Genomic DNA, 21,312 nt, shown 5'->3' with positions numbered 1-21,312 from the left:
CACCACAGCCGCGCAAAGTCAAAACCCCAAACCTGGCGTATTACATTGGTATCACAGTCTACACTTGGCTAACCCAGCTCAAGCCCAATTTTTGGAATGCCTGACTTTTTGTTTTTGTCTATTTAAGTGATGATGAATGTTGCCTTCTCGTTGGGGACGCAGCCAGAAATCCTAGGCTAAGCTAGAAACAATTTATATAGGGGGATTTATAAAAAAAAAAAAATAGATAAATTAAATAACAATAACTTTGAAGGATTTTTTTAAAAATTAACAAAAAAAAAGCGGTGCGGCCTTGAGCTATACTTAGCTCCGTCCCTGCTTCTCATCTCTGTGGAAGGTAAGACTTAAAAGAGGACGTCTTGGTTTTCTAAACCTAACTCGAAATGAAGGATTTTGTAGCACGAACTGCTATAGAGTTTAGTTTAGTCTTACCAAATTCAGAAGAATAAAAAGAATAAAAAGACAGTGTCAATATAAAAAAACAACAGATACTACAAATGTCAGCAAATATCCATAAAGGCTCGTTCAAGCATGCCGATTGTGATAAGCTCAAGGTCTGTGAATCTTATTATGAGGCTTGATATAAACATCATTGATATCAGTAATCTAATTCTTTTTTCTAGTTTCATTTGACTACATATTTCGGTTTAGGAAAAAGGTCAAACAAAGTATGATCAATAGTGTAGATTAGCCCACTCCAAGTAAGAACATGTAACTTTTAGGCGTAAGTAGACTATCCTGGAGTCTATCGATCAAAAAAAGTGAATTTTAGGGCAAGCTCTACTTACGGCGACAGAAGGAAACGCTCCGAATGATGAGGAGCAAGTGTTAGTAATCCTTTTCCCAAATGCACGAGACCTTGAGCAATCCGAACCTGCACATATAATAATAATTAAAAGAAAAATTAGTACAAACAATTATGGATGTAACTTATAACTCAAAAATACTAAAGAGATGTAACATATAAGTGGCATACACAAAAGAGAAGGCTGGCTTCTTTGTAATAGTAACTAGAAAGATTGCGAAGCATACCGGCTATTCGAGCATTGTTGGTACCAGCACCTATCAATCCCAAAGAAATAGTGGCTGCCTGCAAGACACACAGAACAAGTTATGCTACAGAATTAGGACAAAATGTGTTACAACATTTTGCACAGTTGGAATCCACGCTCTGCATCACTAACATACCATTGCCACTTCCGAGTCTGTGTCATGGCTAAGCCTGCTTAGTGCATCCATAACATTTACCTAAGCCAGGAATACAAAGTTAAATAAACAGAATTTACAAATACTTCATGAAAAGAAAGAACAGCACCAGGTAATTCCTCAATAGCTCTTATTTCAGCGTACTCAAATTTTTTTTTGACTTAAAAAGGTTAAAATTTTATTATAAAAGGAAAAAAGAGGCACAAGATGAGCGGCGCTTAAGCGCAACAAGGGAAGGTACAAGCCAACCCAGCAAACAAGCTACAAGAAAAACGCGACAGAAAAAGCTTAAGCACAATAACATGCCAGATCAAATTAACACACGAAAACGTCAAGGCCCTTATAACTTCTTCTTGGGCATAGGGGTTCTTTTCCCTCTACCCAAATCTTCATTGCTAGGACCCAAATCCTTGACCAATTTTGAGGAGTGATATCTATCTACGATACCACCAAAGATGTTCTTAACCTCAGCTTCTTTACCTCCACGAGTAACACCTAGAGAGGAACTAAACATCACAAGTTTGTCCATATTTTCTTGTTTAATCATTGGTAGCCATCGAGACACCTCATCAACTGACTTCAACTTCTCCGTAGAGATATGTTCTTCATCTGACTCTTCCGTCGATTCATCACAAGTCATTACTGCCACCTCCATCTCATACTCAGAATCTTTGCTCGCATCCTCACCAGCATCCCCATCCTCTTGCTCTTCAAAACCTTGGTCATCTTTACTAGAATTAGCTTCGATATCGACTAAGGATCCTTGAACATGACTATTATCCTCTTCTATTCTTGAAACTTGTTCACTGCTCTTTGGAGGCTCATCAATTTCTGAATCTGCAGAAAGAACATTATACAGATTTGAATAACAGATAGGAGTATTCTTTCGTGTATTGATCTTCTTGCTTGAGCCCTTGCTTTTCCTAACATAGGTTCTACATTCCTTAAATGGTTCTTCGTTTAATTCAGAGAACTCAAATGTGGAGTGAGTCCCTATCACCTCCCCCTCATTGAAGTAGCAATAACCATATCTAGTCCCTATCACCTCCCCCTCCTGGCGTACTCAATTACATGCCACAATTTTAGAAGGTAAGGAAATTTGCAGCAGGAAAACCAAATTATGGGGAAATGGTTTCAAATGTTCTCTAGAATGACAAACTAGAGCAGTAGAGGCTCTACCGACCACAAACAGCCAGTGGTTCGCCGTGGAAGCGCAGCATGTATTGGTGTATGTCAAACGAGTGGGGAAATGGTAGTACAAATCAACTGATTAGCTACCAGCAGATAACAATAGTATGTATGTCGCCATTGCAAGGCTGGATACCTTTGGGTTGGATATGCAGAGGAGTCCAAGAGTCAACGGAACAGCGCGGCGGATATTTTGCTCTCCATATTGCAACAAGTGTTCTAGTGACCGAATTGACATATCAAGGCCCAGAACTTCCGACATTGCTACCATAGCAATTCCAAGCACAGCAGGTCCTTGATGGGTCTCACCCTTCTCAAGATGTTGTGAACATTGTCCCAGAAGATGCTGAACCTGTAAGAATAATGAAGACATTATAGCTCACCCATGCAACCAATGGATTTTCTCAAGTGCTACAATAGTGACAAATAGAGTGAGACACCTTAAGGACATTTCCAGTGCCAGCATAGGCACAAGATAATAAGGTCATGTCAAAATGTTTCTTTATTTTTTTATGATAAGTCTTGGAAACTTCTGCAGTAGCCTCCACTCTTTCCTGCCAATCACACAAGTTTGGAAGTTATAAATGCCTAATACAGAACAGATTAAAGTGTAAATGCCTTAATTTAGGCCCCTCAAAGTGAATGCTGAAATGCTAGTTACCTTTTTTCCAAGGTAGAGAAGGCCTAGACCAAGTGGTAGAACACGAGTGAGAGGCTCACCAAGTTCGGCCTCAGTTCGGTTCACTAACGCCAAAATAAGAACCATTTTTTGGGGGACTACTCCCTTTTTGGTGGGGAACTATTTGGGTGGATAGTGGAAGTAATTTTGGGTCACTCCTTATCCTAATTTTTTGTTAATACCAAAAAGGTCCTTGAAACTCAAATTAGTGTTAGTGTAATAATTTATTAGTGTTAGTGTAATAATTAGTTAGTGATTAGTGAGTTAATAATACGATAGGTTTGTTAGAATCAGAATTATTGAGAGAAAGAAGAAGAAGAAGAAAAGATGAACAAAAAGAAGGGTGTATCCAAACTCAATGTGACGAGCCAAATGATGGATTTTATTAACCACAATCAGAAGATGAAGTTATGGGTACTCATGTATTGCTCAAATTTAGTTAATGTAGCTTGAATTGTGCAAAAAATTGGCAAAATCTAAAATTTCAGGAAGAAATTTTGGCTAGGTCAAAGTGGTTCATTTAACTAACCTGCCTTGCGACGTAACCGAACAGTTCTGTATATACAGATCGGTTACTTGATTAAGAAAACACAGGTAACCGAACTCAATTTTAATGGAGGTTTTTCAGAGTTCGGTTATGTATTTCCAGAAAACGTCGCCGAACTATTTGTTACAGAGTATACAGATAATAGTTCGGCTAGATCTTATATAAGCTTAGGTAACCGAACAGATGTGTTCTAATCTGTTTGCCGAACCTCTAAGGAGAAAAATAGTCAAGCTTAGTTCGGCAAGGTTGCAAAATATTTCTAGAGAAAATATAACTGAACACCATGTTCGTCTATCAGAGTAATTTTACGAGGTTGCCGAACTTAACAAACCTAAATTAAACATATAAGTAATACAGAAATCACTCTAAATCAAACTTAACAGTGCATTTTTGTGATTTTTGAATGAAGAGAATGAGTCTTTCAACTTGTGGACAAAGAAAAATTTGAGTCCACAGAGAGTATTTCGGCAAGGTAACTATATTTTGCGAGCTTAGATCGCAAAATTTCCAGTTAACCGAACTGATCTCCTAAATCTTCCATTTTCTGTACAGAGAGTAGTTCGGCAACCTGAAATATGTGGAGGTCACCGAACTAAGAGTTCGGTGCCCTTGTCAGATTTGCCAGGTTGCCGAACAAGTAGTTCGATGACCTGGTCAAATTTCACATGATGCCAAACTTATTGTTCGGGGACCTGGTCAAAAGTTCCAGGTCGCTGAACTGGGTTTCGGTTGCCTGGTAATCAGTTGCAGGTTGCCGAACTAGATGTTCGGTTTTCTGATTTGAATTTCTGCCTAGCCGAACTCTTCCCTGTAGCCTTTGCATTCAATATAATGTTGCAAGCTAATATGAGCCAAATATAAAATTGAAACACAGACCCAATTTAAATAAATATAAAAGTGTTATACATACCAAACTCCCTAACTAATTGTTCAAAACACATAAAATCCATAAAATAAAATAAGGGATTCAACGACCACTACGACGAACTCTTTTACCACGAGTGTTTTGTTGAATTCCCTCATCAGTTGGGGCTTGAACTATTCCACCGGATCCATCTCTTCCACGAGCGTTGCGGCTTGAACCTTCTCCTTGTCGATCCCTCTTCAATAGTTCTCGGTGTTCTTCGTTCCTCGAACCTGCAACTCAAAATTTTCTTTCTCCACGTCTGGATCCATTTGGACACAAGAAAGTTGTCTTAGTACTCTCCTTGGATTATAGATCGCGTAGCCGTTAGGATACCAAATTGGTTCATAGTAACCCGAGACGACTGAGTAACCTTGCATTTCGTCTTCAGGTACATCTTCATCATCGGGTACCGTGTATGGGTGAAACACCACATTGTTCACCGTCAAATTATCCAATTTCTCCCTCAACGAAGACAACCGATCTTCTTTAGAATTCTTTTGTGCATCCAAAAACAACCATTTTCCTGTTGTAGGTTGGGCATAGATATAAGGTTTCTTTTCCATAGCCAATTTCAGTGAAGGGAAGTGGTCGTAGATCCAAACTTATGCGAAAAAACAAAAGTATTAAACACATAGATGTAATTGAATTGGAAACAGAAAATATTAGCGAATAAGAGTTAAGTAACAATATAGAAGGTCACTTGAATAAGAGTTAAGTAACCTCCAATTTGAGTTGTCTTAATCCTCGACCCTTTACCCATCTCTCCTAACACAAATGCAAGCACCCCGGTGGACCATGAGTAGTTGTTAATCTCATCGAGATTCTCCAAAATCTGTAGATAATGTGCATCCACCCTATTTCCTGAAGTGTCAGGGAAAATAACAGTTCCTAGATGATATAACCAATAAGCAGTGACATGGTGCTTAAGATTCTCCTCGTCCATCACCAACCATCCACTCTTTACCTTCTTAGCTGTATCCGCAAATGCTTCCTTCAACCTTACCAGCTTGAAGTTCTTCACCATCTTCTTCGAAGTTCCATTTGCTTACTTTGGATTATACTCATCTCCACGTTTAGGTTCCTTCACGGAACGTCTAAACTCACATTGGGCCTTTCTTGGATCCCATCCCAGACACTTTAGAGTCAATGCCGCAAGAGCTTCATAACTCATCAATTGTTTGTAGCCTTCTCGAAGACATTTACCTTCCACTGGTAGGCTGGTGATTCTCATGAAATCATCAGGAGTAATTGCCATCTCTCCGAATGGAAGATGCATGGTATATCTCTCCGGATAATACTTCTTTATAAATGAAGAAATGACAACAGTGTCAAAGTCCTTATGTGCCAACTCAAAGGCTCTCCACAACACGCATTCTTTAACCTTGTCCTGAAACTCTTGACACTCCTTCGAAAGATCCCATGCGGAAGCCTTTTGACGACGAATAAGACGAATTGCATCATTATGATCCTATAAAAATAACATCACACTATTAATACTTAACGAAACATATGTCCACAATATCTTAAACTTGTTTTACTAGTTAAGAATGAACTTAAGCATACCTTTGTCGCATAGATCTTCACATCCCATGAGTGTTTGTAGCCAAACAATGTTTCCCCTCCATCAAGTGGAGTACCATAAGTTGGGCTCACGGGTGACAAACACAAATCATCAGAGGGAATGTGTGAATATCTAGGACCCGGCGGATTCGGCTTCCTTTTCTCTTCAACGGGAAAAATTTGTAGATTTTGCAAGTCCTCATCTTATTCCTCTTCCTCCTCTTGTTCATCTTCTTCCTCTTCCTCATCCCCCTCATCTCCCTTATTTGCATCCCCTTCTTCCTCTTCCTCTTGTCATTCTTCTTCCAACTGATCTTCATCTACATCTTCAACTTGTTCTCTTTGTTCTTCAACCTCTTCATTTGTAGTGGCTTCATTTCCTTGCTCTTCTTCATCATCATTTTGTTCTTCATCATTCTCCATCACCTCTTTAGTAGCATTTTTAGCATTTTTACCACGGTTTCGGAAATCCAAATGTACTCTACCACGAGGGGTGGGAGTTCTCAAATCTTTATCTAGATGGGGATTAGATCTCTTTCCTTTCTTCCTAATGAATGAAAACACAATATTAGCTAAACATAATATTTTCTTTTCAAATAAATCAATAACATGAGACTAAATCAAACACAAGTTGTAAAACAGACTAAAGTTCGGCAAGCTTACATGAGTTGTGAAATAGCCGAACTAAAGGTTCAATTATCTAGCATGAGTTGGGACGTAACCGAACTACATATTTGGTGTTAACAAACCATAGTTCGGTTACCTATTTGAAATTGTGAGCTAACCGAACTATGTTATACCAAAGTTCGGTTACCTATGTAATTTATCTACTAAACCGAACTCAGATTTCCAATTCTAAAGAAGAAGTTCGTTTAGGAATATATTTTCTTTTATTTTGCGAGCTCACCGAACTATGCTATACCAAAGTTCAGCATAGTTTATCAACTACACCGAACTCAAATTTTCCATACTAAAGAAGAAGTTCGGTTAGGAATATCTAGGCTTTTGTTTCGCGAGCTCACCGAACTATGCTATACCAAAGTTCGGTTACCTATATAATTTATCGACTACACCGAACGGATATTTCCTATACTAAAGAAAAAGTTCGGTTACACAAGATTTTATTTGATCTAACCGAACTACACCGAAATATGGATAAAGTTTGCGACATTGCCGAACTGTTCTTCATATTGAAAGTTCGGTTACCGAAAAACTAGGGTTTTCAAAATTTTGCTAGCCGAAAAGTCTACTATAACTTCTATTTTCAATTGGTTTTGACGATTTTTAATCGATTTCTTCAACAAAAAACGAATTAAAAGGAATGGGTATGAAGAAAATTACCCGCGTATTTGCATTGTAGTCGAATCAACCTTCCCGGTTCCTGTTTGATCGCTAACCTTCGGTTGAAGTTGTTTATCAATTTGATATTGATTTAGGAGATTGGCTATACTTGTGAGTCCCGGACTCAATCCTGGAATCCTTGGAGTCTGCTTGGGAGGCATTTTTATTGATTTGATTAATCGACGATGAATTTTTTTCGAATCGACGATTATTGACGATGTTAACGTTTTAAGCAGAAGAAGAAGAAGAAAAAGAAGAATAGAATGCTATTAATACGTTTTATATTAGGATATTTATTAATCAGTTTTATTTTGGGTTAATGTTTAGATTAGTGGGTTATTAGGATTAATTATGGATTATTAGGATAAGTTAATAGGGGGAGGACAGATTAGTCTCCTCTAATTATTAGGACACCCCTTAAGAATTTAGGGTGGACATTCCTATCGAATAGTAGTCCCCACCAATTTAGAGTAGTCCCCAAAAAATCGTTCCAAAATAATAGAATGAGCAACATCCTTATTGCAAGAACCCACAAAGACCAAGCCCAATGAGATTTCTGCAAACGCAATCACATGAAGAGGTGCCTTTGTATCCCCTAGAATTGGAGATAATTTCAGATGAATCTGCTCATAAATCTGCAGAATGATTCACTTATTCAAACACACATCTACTACATTACCAATAAATTAAAGACAAAAAGGGTAAAGAAATCAGCATTCTCTAACAAACATCTTGACAGCAGAACAAGCCGTCGTGTCTCACACTCTTGAACAGTAAACAATATGACAACTAATTACTCTCGCTATAAGAGCTAAACTGATAACCGCTGACTCAATGCCATGTGCAATAGTTTAATTATCCCCAATTTGAATGAGCCAAATAAAGAAACATACAAGCGCAGACAAAAAACCCAGGCCCTTCCATCCATAGAACCACAAGATTTTTTTTCTTCACGTCGGAAGACCTAACAACCATGATGAAAAACCTTTTACATGCGAAGCATAAATTCAACTCTCATTGAAGTTTCAAACCGGAAATTTACCTGCTTATTTTTGGTCCCTGCATATGCCAAACCTAATCCCATAATGGCTCCAATACGAACAGTTGAATCTTCATTATTTACATAGTCTTTTAGAAGCGCCATTGCCTGATAGGACGGATAGTGTAAGACATCAGCTCAGTATATAAAAGACATGATTAGATAAGTGTGAATGGAAAAAAAAAACTCACTGGGTCAAAGTCGTGGATGACACTGCAATTTACAATCCCAACACCTAACAATGCCCCTGCAATGACATGGTTGTCACTGCTGTGGATATACTTATCCAGTTGAGCAAGCCCATTGTCCACGTCCCATGACAAATCATACCCTACAACCATGAAAAAATGCATAAATATATCACCAGAAATCAGAGTAAAAAAATAATAAGAAACTGTGCCTCATACCAGACTTGCTGCAGCACTAGCCTTCCCATGTTCCTTGTTCTTAAAAAGCCAGCTTCCTGTAGAGCCACCACTTGAAGAATCTGAAGGAACTGTCATCAACTGATCCTGGAGAAAATTAAATCTTCAGAACACTGGGCAATGTTAATAACAAAAACAGAAAACTCGTGTTACATATTTACCTGACCAAAACCAGCATTTACGAAAGCATTTACAAACGTAGCAGCTAAGTTCTGCCTGGCGGAATCAACACTCGCACCAGCACTAGCCCTGCCGTCAATCAAGTGCACCTAGAAAACAAATAAGCCAATAAATCATACACAATGACGGCTGCAAAACCACGATAAAACAAGCAACTGCGTAAAAAATTATGCAACATAGTGGCGAAGGTGTATCACCACAGATGGATACCAGGATGCATTTCTGCCACAAGAACCCCATAAGTTCCCCTCATAATTATATAGAAATTAACTAATCATCATTCATCATTGATTGTTGATTGTTACCTTGTAGATATCTTCAGGAGACTTTGGTTCCATGACCTCAATGTCACGAGCAAGATTGAGATAGCCTTCAGTAAGATTGAAATTGTTGATTATGTCTTGACAGGCCTCCCTATCATCATCATCCTTAATCATGTCATCATCCAGCATAAAGTCAACACCCTAACAGTATATGCACAAGTAAAACGTTAAGTATTAATTCACCAATGACTTTTGAAAGATAATACGTCAATGATCAAGACTAGGCATTTATGCACCATATCATATGAGTACTATATTGTTTTCTTGAGAAAGCGTCTTAAGGTTGACTAGACAACTCTATCCTACTCAATACATGATTTTAAGGTCCACGAGTAGAATGACCACAGGCAATTCGATATTGAAATGTCTGAGTTTGAACTCCTGATACCAAAGCCTCTTGACCAAACACACCTTAAATTTGCTGCACATGCATAAGGTAACTGCACTAACAAAACTGATGTCGGTACAAAATGACAAATTGGTGCACAGCACGAGTGTTTTCAGTCATACCCGCAGAGGTCATGCTTATTAAAAATTAGACACATTCTTGTATCAATATAAAAAGTTAAGGTCTGAGCCATTGCTTTTCCTTGACCAGCACGAGCCATGCCCCCAAGTCTTAATTTTGGCCACGACGCCAAAATCCCATCCTTGGCCATGCCGCCAAGCCCTAACTTTGGCCGCGACGCCAAATCCCATCCGCCAAGCCCTAACTTTGGCCGCGACGCCAAATCCTAATCTTGGACATGCCACCAATTCCTAACTTTGGCCAAGGCGCCAAATCCTAGCCTTGTCTATGCCTCCAAGCCCTAACTTTGGCCACCGCACCAAATCCTAGCTTTGTACATGCCACCACGCCACAGGCGCGGCTATGCCATTGTATCATTAATAGGTGCTAACGGAATGTGGCCATAATCAACGACCATCCTCTCTCCCTAATTACAATCTCAGCCGTCCAAACTCGCCACAAAATTTATCGGCTTATGGTAAGTCTTACGCGACCAACCAAGACTAACCTAATAGCATCACACGTTATTCTCCTGCGGCAAGTCCTCTGACTATGAATTGCCACACATGGCTATCTGCTACTTAGTTGGCATGCATACAATTAATCAGAATAGATAGGTCTTGCATACGAGACCCACTTGGCAATCTGCTACATATTTTACACGAAAATACCCAAGACATCAAACATTTCACAAACTAGGGGATACTTATCAGGGTATTGGTCTGGCGGTTACAGCGTGCAACGTACAACACGCCCATTATAAGAAAGTGTCAGGAAAGCGGGAAGTTAGTGGCGGAAATAAGTAGTGGGTGTAAACTAACCCGTTTCCTTCATAGTGGGGACGTGGTTTCTCGCATTTACACATTACCCCGTTTCTCCATCACTCAACTACTCCCACTTCCTACGAGATCAGGGTGCGTTCAATTATGAATTGTATAAATAGGTTTCTACCTATTTAGACCAAACAACAAAGTTTTGGTTAACAACAACACAAGTATCCAGAAAAACACAAAAATAATTGATAGCTTACATTCCACAAGCCAGATCCATATTTTGATACAAGTCATAAAATATCCACACCTTCAGAATTAACCATTTTGGTCTCAACACCTTCTTCGCCACCCTCCCTAAGACCAACTCTTCTCCTTTACTTTGTGACCAAAGCAAGACTGGAACGACCCTTTTTTGGTTTAGGCCAGGATTGTACAGTTGATCTACCGAATCTAAAGTACTCCCGTGCAGTGTATTTGTTTAGGTATAAATTCGTTTCTCATCAACACACCCAAATTTATCAAAACTGGCAGAAACAGTTTTATCCCAAAATAGGTACCAAGACCAATGTTCAAGGATCAATCAATTTCAATCAACAACCAAAGGTTGGATTTACCAATTGATCGATTCAACGCACAACCTGTGATATTTCAATTATATAACAAAATATAATGCGAAAAAAATAACATAGACACCAGAAGTGTTGTTAACGAGGAAACCGCAAATGCAGAACAACCTCGGGACCTAGTCCAGATTGAACACATATTGTATTAATCCGCTACAGACACTAGCCTACTACAATCTAACTTCGATATGGACTGTAGTTGAACCACAATAAATCTCACACTGATCCAAGGTACAGTTGCGCTCCTTACTTCTCTGATCCCAGCAGGATACTACGCACTTGATTGCCTTAGATAATCTCACCCACAACTAAGAGCTGCTACGACCCAAAGTTGAAGATTTTAATAAACAAATATGTATCACACAGAAAAGTCTACAGGAATAGATAAATCTGTTTCCCATAAATATACCTACGCGTTTTGTTCATTCTTTTAATAAATTAAGGTGAATATGAACCAATTGATATGTCGTACTTATATTCATGAAGAACAGCCTAAAAATATCAATCACCTCACAATAATCTCAATCTATTAGCGAAACAAGATATTGTGGAATCACAAACTATGAGACGAAGATGTTTGTGACTACTTTTCTGTCTTGCCTATCAGAGAAATTAATCTTAAGACAATCTTACAATTGCACTCAATCACGATAGAAACATCAAGATCATATCGTGCAACTACAGAGAAAATAACTAGGTCTGTATCACAATCCCAATGAAGTCTTTAAGTCGTTAACCTACAGGGTCTCGGTAGAAACCTAAGGTTAAAGGAGAATCGTCTCTAGATTATACAACTAGTATCACACAGAAGGTGAGGGGATTAGCTTTCCCAGTTGCTAGAGTTTTCCTTTATATAGTCTCCAAATCAGGGTTTGCAATCTAAGTTACCTTGGTAAAAAAGCATTCAATATTCATCGTTAGATAAAAACCTGATTAAATTCAATATAATATCTTTCAACCGTTGGATCGAACTTAGATTGTTATACACAAATTAAATGCACGTTCATTTAGGTTTGTGTAACCGTACCTAAAAGTGTACACCTAGTTGGTTCAACAGTAGTTAACTAAATGGTTATCCATATGAGCACTTTCATATCAACCTTATTCATCTTCACCATAACTAGTTCAAATGACTCAAAAGAACTAGTTAGAGAGTTGTTCAATTGCTTAGATATCATAGAAGTATACAAGACACGATCGAAGTAAAAACGATTTTGGTTCACTCGGATCGATTCATGAACATTATAGCCACGATTTGCAAATATGCATTCCTTAGTTTATATATGTATTAGTTCACGAAATAAACCGTTTTTAGAAAATAACCTACTCAAGTATGCACACCGACACGCATACTTAAGTACCTGGTTTGAGTTTGTTTTCAGTTCACAAACTCCAGCAGAAATTCACGGGATGTGAACTTCCGGAAATACGCGTACAGGTATGCGGACTTTAGTTCCGGTTATCCTGAGCATCAAAGTACGCATACTCTGGTTCAAGGATTTTGGACTTACACACGTATGAGTTCACATACAATTTTTATATCCATTCAAGGTTATATATTCTAAACTCTCATGTCAATCGTCGAAACATTCTTATAGGATGTCAAATAAAGGTTATTCACACACTATTTTTCATCAAATAAATTTTCAAGATATTGAAATAATCAACATGACTTTCGTCACTTGTAAAGATGAACTTAACCAAAGAGAAAGCTTACCAACACATATTTCGAGAAATAGATAAGCGAGATACACTCGTCTCAAAATAGAAAATGCGTATAATCGAATTCTATATAGGAATACGACTTTTATATCCATATAGGAGATAGAGTAGATAGACTTTTGAGTGATAAATAAGTTCAAGTCTCCGCATACCTTTTAGTCAATGAAGATCCACCAGTTCCTTCCGTAGTTCTTCGTCTTTGCATGATGAACGTCGTGGAGTCTAGAGATCAACTAAACTTTCTATCCTAGTCCGAGACTTAGCTATAAGTAGACTAGAAATCAAGACTTATAGTTTTGGAAAATAAACTTGACAAAACAAGCTTGAGATAGCAACGCTTGCGAGTTCGACCGAGCAGTGTTCTAACATAAACTATGAACCTGAAATGATGCATGAGGTAGTAAGCCTAATGTCGAAAAATATAGAGTATTTTTATGCCTCAGACTTTGTTTGGAAGTTAAACTATATTCGAAGTCCATGATTACTATGACAACATCTGTTATTTTGTTTTAAATTTTATATTTTCTCTAACCAGATAACAAGAAGTATGGGATCATACGATCTGATTCCAAACCTCAAGGTATAATTTTCTAATTATTCTCTCTATGATACTTACTAAATTTTCTATTAGTGGTGTCATAATTATTTGTTGTATAATACTTGTCAGATTTTGTATTAGTTCACGCCGGTCTTTGAGAAATGGGATATTCCTTTTCCGGTGAACTGTTACAAGATAAAAACAGAATTTTTTTGCATCATCTGAAGAACATTCCCCCAGCCATTCAAAATAAGACCGGCATTTTTCTGTCCAGAGTGTCCTCGTCGCAAGACACTGTTGCTTGAAATTACTGGTAATATTAGAATGATTTGTAGCCCAACCAAGATTTTAGTATATGAAATATGAATTCTGCAATTTTTCAACATTTCCCATGTCAAGCCATTTATATATGACTTATCTTGATAGTCTCTTCACGAAAACATTTTTCCAAGGCCTTAAGGCTCTTTGTTGTAAAGCTCTTAGGATTGAAAAAGAAAGAGTCATACTGCCGCGGTTTCATTTAATATTTTATTTCAAGGATGTAGCAATTAAAATCTATATGTGAGAAATATTTCGAACACCTCATTTGAACACAATTAGCTTATACTTTTCTCATCTATTTCTCTTCAGCCTTTGTATATTAAGTTTCTATATAATTTTGTAGGCATCTTGGAATCATGTGGCATGAAAGCAGAACGAAAATAGAGGCTCAAAGCATTACTCGGAAACCTTGGGTGTTGATGGTTTAGTAGCAAGGGCACTAGTCTCTAATGCATATGGAATTACTAGAGGCAGCACTGGTTCACCTAAGGGAAGCCACCTGGGTTTGACAAGAATTACTAGGGACATCGTATTTGCTGCTCAAGGATGCCTCTCAAGATTACCTAAATTACTGGGACATACGCATTTGCTTCTCAAGGCTCCCTCTTAAGTTTAAACCAAAATTACTGGGGTAGACGCATCTTTCACTTGGAGCCATCATCTTCTTCTATGCCATAAACAAAAGCCAATCAGATAAATTTAGCCTGGAATTTTTAAGGAAGACCCCAAAAGAATTAGGGGAGACTTTTTTATTCCCAACCCATATACAATGTTAAGGAATGTCCAAATTTGCGGAGATTACCAAAGTTCCCTTATACAATCGATAGTTAAATGAATGGTTTATCTGCCGATTACTAGTATTCTCAATGTTGTGGTCGTTAGAAATCGATAGATAGGTGAAGTTCATAAATAACTTCATAACCTACCGATTATTCTAGTTTCCAAATTCGAAAAAAAATGGGATTTTGAAAAAAACAAAATTTGGGGCATCTTAATAGTCGGAGGTTATTAAACTATCGATTGTAGTAGCTCCTAAATTCCAAAATTTGGTGATTTCGGCATGGACAAAATTTGGGGCAGCTTTATAATCGGACGTCATATTAACTTATTTACCTACCGATTATTCTAGTTCCCAAATTCGGAAAATTTGAGAATTCTGCAAAAACAAAATTTTGGGAAACTCTATAATCGGAAGTTAAATTACATTATTTGACTACCGATTATACAGTTGGCCCAACAAAATAGAGCGGTTGGAACTCTAAACTCTATATAAGGATGGTCTTTTTACACTCTATGGAACACAAATACGTTTAAACTCTCTCTAACATCATCTTCAACATAATGGCCCAACCATTCATTAATCCAACAGAGTTCACGATTGAAGAAGATTTATCTTTATATAGCGTTATGTTCAACTCTATCCCATACGAGGAGAAAAACATAGGCAAGGAGGCATAATGGGTATGAGTTATTTGGGGAAAATTCACGAAAAATTCTGCGCCGACACCGGTAACCCAAATAACCGTCATTCCGCTGATCTTTTCTGCCGAATTGGTTCAATAAACAGACATGTCGAAGAATTCGTCCATTTAACTTATCTTGTGAATCATTATCGATTGAGGGGTGAAACCAATGATGAGGTTATAAAACGATCGCTCGGGAATGACGGAGATGGAAAAGATCAAGCTTCTGTTATGACGCTCATTTTACAATCCTTAGGGCGATGGAAAGATTTAATCCGTTTAGTACTCGTCCAACACGTCCAAGGCGCTAATCACAATACCTTGTAATAGAATTGTGGAAGTTCAATGAAAAGTTATGATTGTAAAATTATTATGATGTGTAGGTGATATCGTTATGAATTTTAAAATATTTATGACAATTGAAGGTTTTAATTCTTTATCTAACTACTGATTGTACTCCAACGGCTATTTCGTTCGAAAAAAACTAATCGTGCCTCGAAAACCACATAAAACCGGTTGATACATATTGATAATCCTCGATTATTCTACTCTAATGAAACTGAGAACTTTGTTGAGAAAACAACATATAATCGGTAGTTAGATAACGATCAACATCTACCGATTATGCATAATCATTTTTGTAGGTTCAACCATTGAAAAAGTACGCATCAACGGCCATATTTTCAAAAAAAAAAAAGAGACGTTGGGACTCTCATCTATAAGGAGGTTAAATTCTTCTTATTTATGCACCGAACAACACATATATAACATCGTGTATTCTACAAATAGATTTTCTATCGTCTACTCTTTTGAATTCATTATGTTAGAGCATGGCTCGTTCGAACTCGCATGCGTTGCTATCTCAAGCATGTTTGTCAATATTAGTGATCAAAACTATAAGTCTTGATTACTAGCCTATTAGTGCTAAAGGTCTCGGACTAGGATAGAAAGTGTAGTTGAGCTCAAGACTCCGTGGCAATCATCATACAAGACGAAGGACTACTCAAGGAACTGATGGATCTTCACCGACTAAAAGGTATGTGGAGACTTGAACTTACTTGCCACTCAAAAGTCTATTTATCTCATACTCTTGAGATAAAAATCGTTTTGGTATATAGACTTTAACTATACACATTTGCTATTTCGAGCCGAGTTTACCTCACCTATCTATTTCTCGAAATGTGTGTTGGTAAGCTTTGGTTTTAGCCGAATTCATCTTTACCAAGTGACGAAATTCATGTTATGTTTCAATCACTTTGAAAATTTCTCTGACGAAAAATGGTCTGTGAATAATTACTATATAACGCCCTCTGAGAATGTTTCAATGATTGAAATGAAAGTTTCGATTACATAACCATTGGTGGACATAAGCATTGTCGTGGAAACACATATATGCATAAGTCTTATTCCTTGAACCAAAGTATGTGGAAGTCTGCAAACTTTGTTGATCAAGAGAAGTTGGAAGTGGCGTGAGCTAAGTCCGCGAACTCAGTCGCGAACTTGCGGAACTTCTTGGCACGATTTTTTCTGCTAAAGTTTGCGTACTCCTTCCATGAGCTTAAGTCCGCGAACCCAGTATGCGAACTTGATCAGGTTATATCTAAAGTTGGTTGTTCTTGAACTAATGTTTAATTAAACTAAGGAATGCTTTGGAAAACCGTGGCTATAAAGTTCATGAACCGATTCGAGTGAATCAAACCGATTTTACTTCAATTTTGTCTTGTGTTGTTACATAAGATTTCCTTGCAATTGAACAACTCTGTAACTAGTTCTTTTGAGTCATTTGAACTAGCTATGGTGAAGAAGAATAAGGTTGATATGAGAGTAATCATATGTCTAACCATTTGGTTGAATTGTTGAACCAACAAATGTTAATGTTTGGGTACGGTTCGTAAACCCAAAATTGGACATTTCATTTGTGTGTAACAAGCTTAGTTTTCGATCTATCGATTGAGAAATATTAGCTTGAATCTAATCATGTTTTCATCTAATGGTGAATATTGAATGCTTTTTTACTAAGCTAACATTGATTCCAAACCCTGATTTGAAAGTGTATATAAGGGAGAACTCTAGCAACTAAGAAACCTAATCCTCACACCTTTTGTGTGATACTAGTTGTATAGCTAGATTTGATTCTCCTTTAACCTTTGGTTTCTTCTTCTAAACCAGGTTAACGACTTAAAGACTTCATTGGGATTGTGAAGCCAGACCAATACTACTTTTCTTGTAGTTCTATGATCCGATCTTTCTGTTTCTATCGTACGAGTATAATTGTAATAATTGGCTTGAAAATAAATCACAAACACTTCGTGTTATCGTTTGTGATTCCACAATATCTTTTTTCGCTGCATCGATTAAGATTATTGTGAGGTGATCAATAATACTAGGCTGTTTTTCGGGAATATAAGTCTGGGTTATTGATTGGTTCTTGTTCACCTTGATTTATCAAAAGATGGAACAAAACTCGTAGGTATATTCGTGGGAGACAGATTTATCTATTACCGCAGACTTTTATGTGTGATACAAATTTGTTTATTAAAGTCTTCGACTTTGGGTCGTAGAAACTCTTAGTTGTGGGTGAGATCATCTAAGAGAATCAAGTGGGAAGTATCATGTTGGGATCAGAGGCGTAGGGAGCATAACTGTACCTTGGATCAGTGTGAGATTGATTGGGGTTAAACTACAGTTCGGACCGAAGTTAATTTGCAGTAGGCTATTGTCTGTAGCGGCTTAATACAGTGTGTATTCAATCTAGACTAGGTCCCGGGGTTTTTCTGCATTTGTGGTTTCCTCGTCAACACAATTATGGTGTCTGTGTTATTTATATTCCCCATTATATTTGTTTATGGCAGCGACTAAATTCAACCTAACGGTTGATGTTCACCATTCATGAATCTCAGGAACAATCCTGTATCACGAATTTTGTTCTCCGGATATCATTAAAAAACCAGAGACTATAGTGCTATCAATAATCAATATTATTTCATAAATCCTATATACATAAACATGATAAAACAGTAAAACATGGCTAAATCAAAGTTAAAAAATGTGATGTGTATATATAATCCCAGATGGGTATGAATACAAGGTTTGGTGATCTTAGATCTCAAATCGATTTTTGATAGGAGAAGGTAACTGCAGATGCTACTCAAGCATAACGAAGAACGAACCCTAAATTTTATTAAAAAAACTGAAGCTTAATTAAAAACAAAAACTTGTACTGTTTTTATCTATTTGGAGATAAAAACCAATTGATTTCCTCTTCCATTAAATCATAGAAAAAAATGATGTCCATATAAAAGGATGTTACGTAAAAGAGGAAAAAAGATATATCATAAATATTAAAAGAGAATTCCCTATTCGTACTGTGTGAAAAGAATCAAGTGGGGACGATGAATATGGGTGCGGTTTATCCACATTAAATTGAGTTAATAATCCTTTTACTTTTAGTTAAAAAGTTGTATTTAACATAAGTAGGGGTTGCATTTAGTCATTGTATTGTTTATATAATTGAAATAATACAGGTTGTGCGTTGTTTAATCAATTAGAATATCCGACCTTTTGGGTTGTTGATTTAAATTGATTGAGACTTGGATATTGGTCTTTGATACCATCCAAGTTATCTGTCTTTGATAAAGACTCGTAGATTTCTATTTTCTTGAGTAAAGATCAAAATCGAGATATTGAGATATAAACTCTTTGATATAATTTTTATCTAGATTGAATATGACTGTCTAGTTAATTCTCTAGAAATTATATTGGAGTTTGTAAATAAAGATTGCTAATCGAATTGTTGGGTGTGGTTGTTAGACCCCCGCTTTTTCAATTGGTATCAGAGCAGGCAAACACGTTTAAGACCTTACAAGTCTGTGTTTGTGGCAATCTGAGTCTGTGGACAGAATCTCTTATACGCATACCAAGATGTCTGCTAAAGATTTTAATTATGCCAATTGCCTTGTAGATACCTCAAAGGATCACTCCTTAGCAGATTCTTCTGAATCCCTAGGTAGAAAGGTTGTCTCATCTGGTGCTGACATCTCTCTCTCCGATGAGATATTGGGCACTATGGCAAAAGCTGAAAAGGAGCTCACCAGAATTTCAAAAAACACTGCTGAGATTATTGATTTCCAGGATCATGATCAGCTTTTTGATGAATTTTAAAAGTCTCTTGATCGAGAACATGAACTCTACAACATCACTGAGTCCTTCTCTAAGAATATTGAAAAACTTCTCCAAGAAATTACTCAACAACGTGAAAAGATTAGTTTTCTTGAAGATATTGTTAAGGAAGACTCAATTAGAGAGAAACGTTTGATCGAGACTTATTCATCAGATCTTAATAGACTTCGTGTTGAAAAAGAGAAACTAGAAGCATCTCTTACTCTAGCCTATGAACAGTGCAAATCCTTGAAAAAGTAAAACTCTGTTTTAAGTAGAAATTCCTCTGTACAAACTAATTCTCATGAATCACAGTACATGATGAAATGTTCTCCAGAAGAATACTGTGCCTACAAAATTTTACATAACTTATATTCTTCTCATATGGATATGAGTTAAAACAGGTGCCAATTATTGCTTCTCCTCCACGAACCTGTACTTTTTGTGAAAAAAGAATCATTATGTTGTCCGTTATTTTGCCAGAAAGAAACACATTTCTAAACTTGATAATCTGCTTCTTTACACTGTCAATGGGATAAATAGTCCGTCGACTACTACAGTGAATCGCATGCCCAAGGAAAACCAAATACCTTATAAACGTGATATCTTTCTTAGAAATCATCATAGGAATTATGTGCCTTCTAGTAGTATAAATTCTTGTACTGCTGACAAAACCATTCTATGTGTTTGTAAGAATGTTTCTGGTAAATCTAAGTCTAGAAGATGGATTCCTATATATTCTTATCCTCTTGAATCAATTGCAAGAGGTCCTAGATTTAGTCCTCAGAGAAAGCCTGAAAAAGGGGCGTCTAACAACACCACCCAATATTTCGCTTAGCAATCTGTATGGACTAACTCTGAAATACTTTGTTAGAGAATCAACTAAAAAGTCAGACTCAATCTAGATTAAAGTATCTCAAGGAGTTAATATCTCTCACTTTTTTTGATTTACTCAAGTTAAAACAATAGCGAGTCTTTAATCAAACACAAGGAATAACTTGGACGGTACCAAAGACCAATGTCCAAGGATCAATCAATAATAATCAACAACCAAAGGTCGGATTATACAAACTGATTATCATAATGCACAACATGTATTATTTCAATTATATAACAAATATAATGCGGAAAAGAAATAACATAGACACCAGAAGTTTTGTTAACGAGGAAACCTCAAATGCAGAAAAACTTCGGGACCTAGTCCAGATTTAATACACAATGTATTAAGCCGCTACAGACACTAGCCTACTCCAATATAACTTCAGACTGGACTATAATTGAACCCCAATCAGTCTCTCACCGATCCAAGGTACAATTTTACTCCTTACGCCTCTAATCCTAGCAAGACATTGCGCACTTGATTCCCTTAACTGATCTCACCCACAACTAAGAGTTGCTGCAACCCAAAATCGCCGACTTTATGATAAACAAATCTGTCTCACACAGAAAAGTCCGTCGAAGGATAAATCTGTCTCCCAGGGAAGAACCCTAGGTTTTTGTTCCGTCTTATGATATGAAATCAAGGTGAACAAGAACCAATTGATAATCCGGTCTTATATTCCCGAAGAACAACCTAGATTAATCAATCACCTCATAATAGTCTTACTTGTATAAACAAGAGGACGTCGAGGAATCACAAACAGTGAGACGAAGATGTTTGTGACGTTTTTATCTTGCCTATAGGAGAACTCTCACGATCTCAATCCAATCAATAGATTGCACTCGTACGATATAAGATGAAAGATCAGATCACACAACTACAATAAAAGTAGTATCGATCTATTTCACAATCCCAATGAAGTTTATAAGTC

General features: G+C 37.1%; 1 pseudogene; it reads right to left on the bottom strand.

Moving 5' to 3' along the window:
* Window positions 1-771: 771 nt before the first annotated feature.
* On the bottom strand, window positions 772-10,003 carry LOC113315865 (annotated as a pseudogene).
* Window positions 10,004-21,312: the final 11,309 nt, after the last annotated feature.

Source organism: Papaver somniferum, chromosome 10, assembly GCF_003573695.1.
Source record: "Papaver somniferum cultivar HN1 chromosome 10, ASM357369v1, whole genome shotgun sequence".
Lineage (NCBI taxonomy): Eukaryota > Viridiplantae > Streptophyta > Magnoliopsida > Ranunculales > Papaveraceae > Papaver > Papaver somniferum.
Note: the sequence above shows the minus strand (reverse complement) of the source record. Positions and strands in the feature narration are given on the sequence as shown.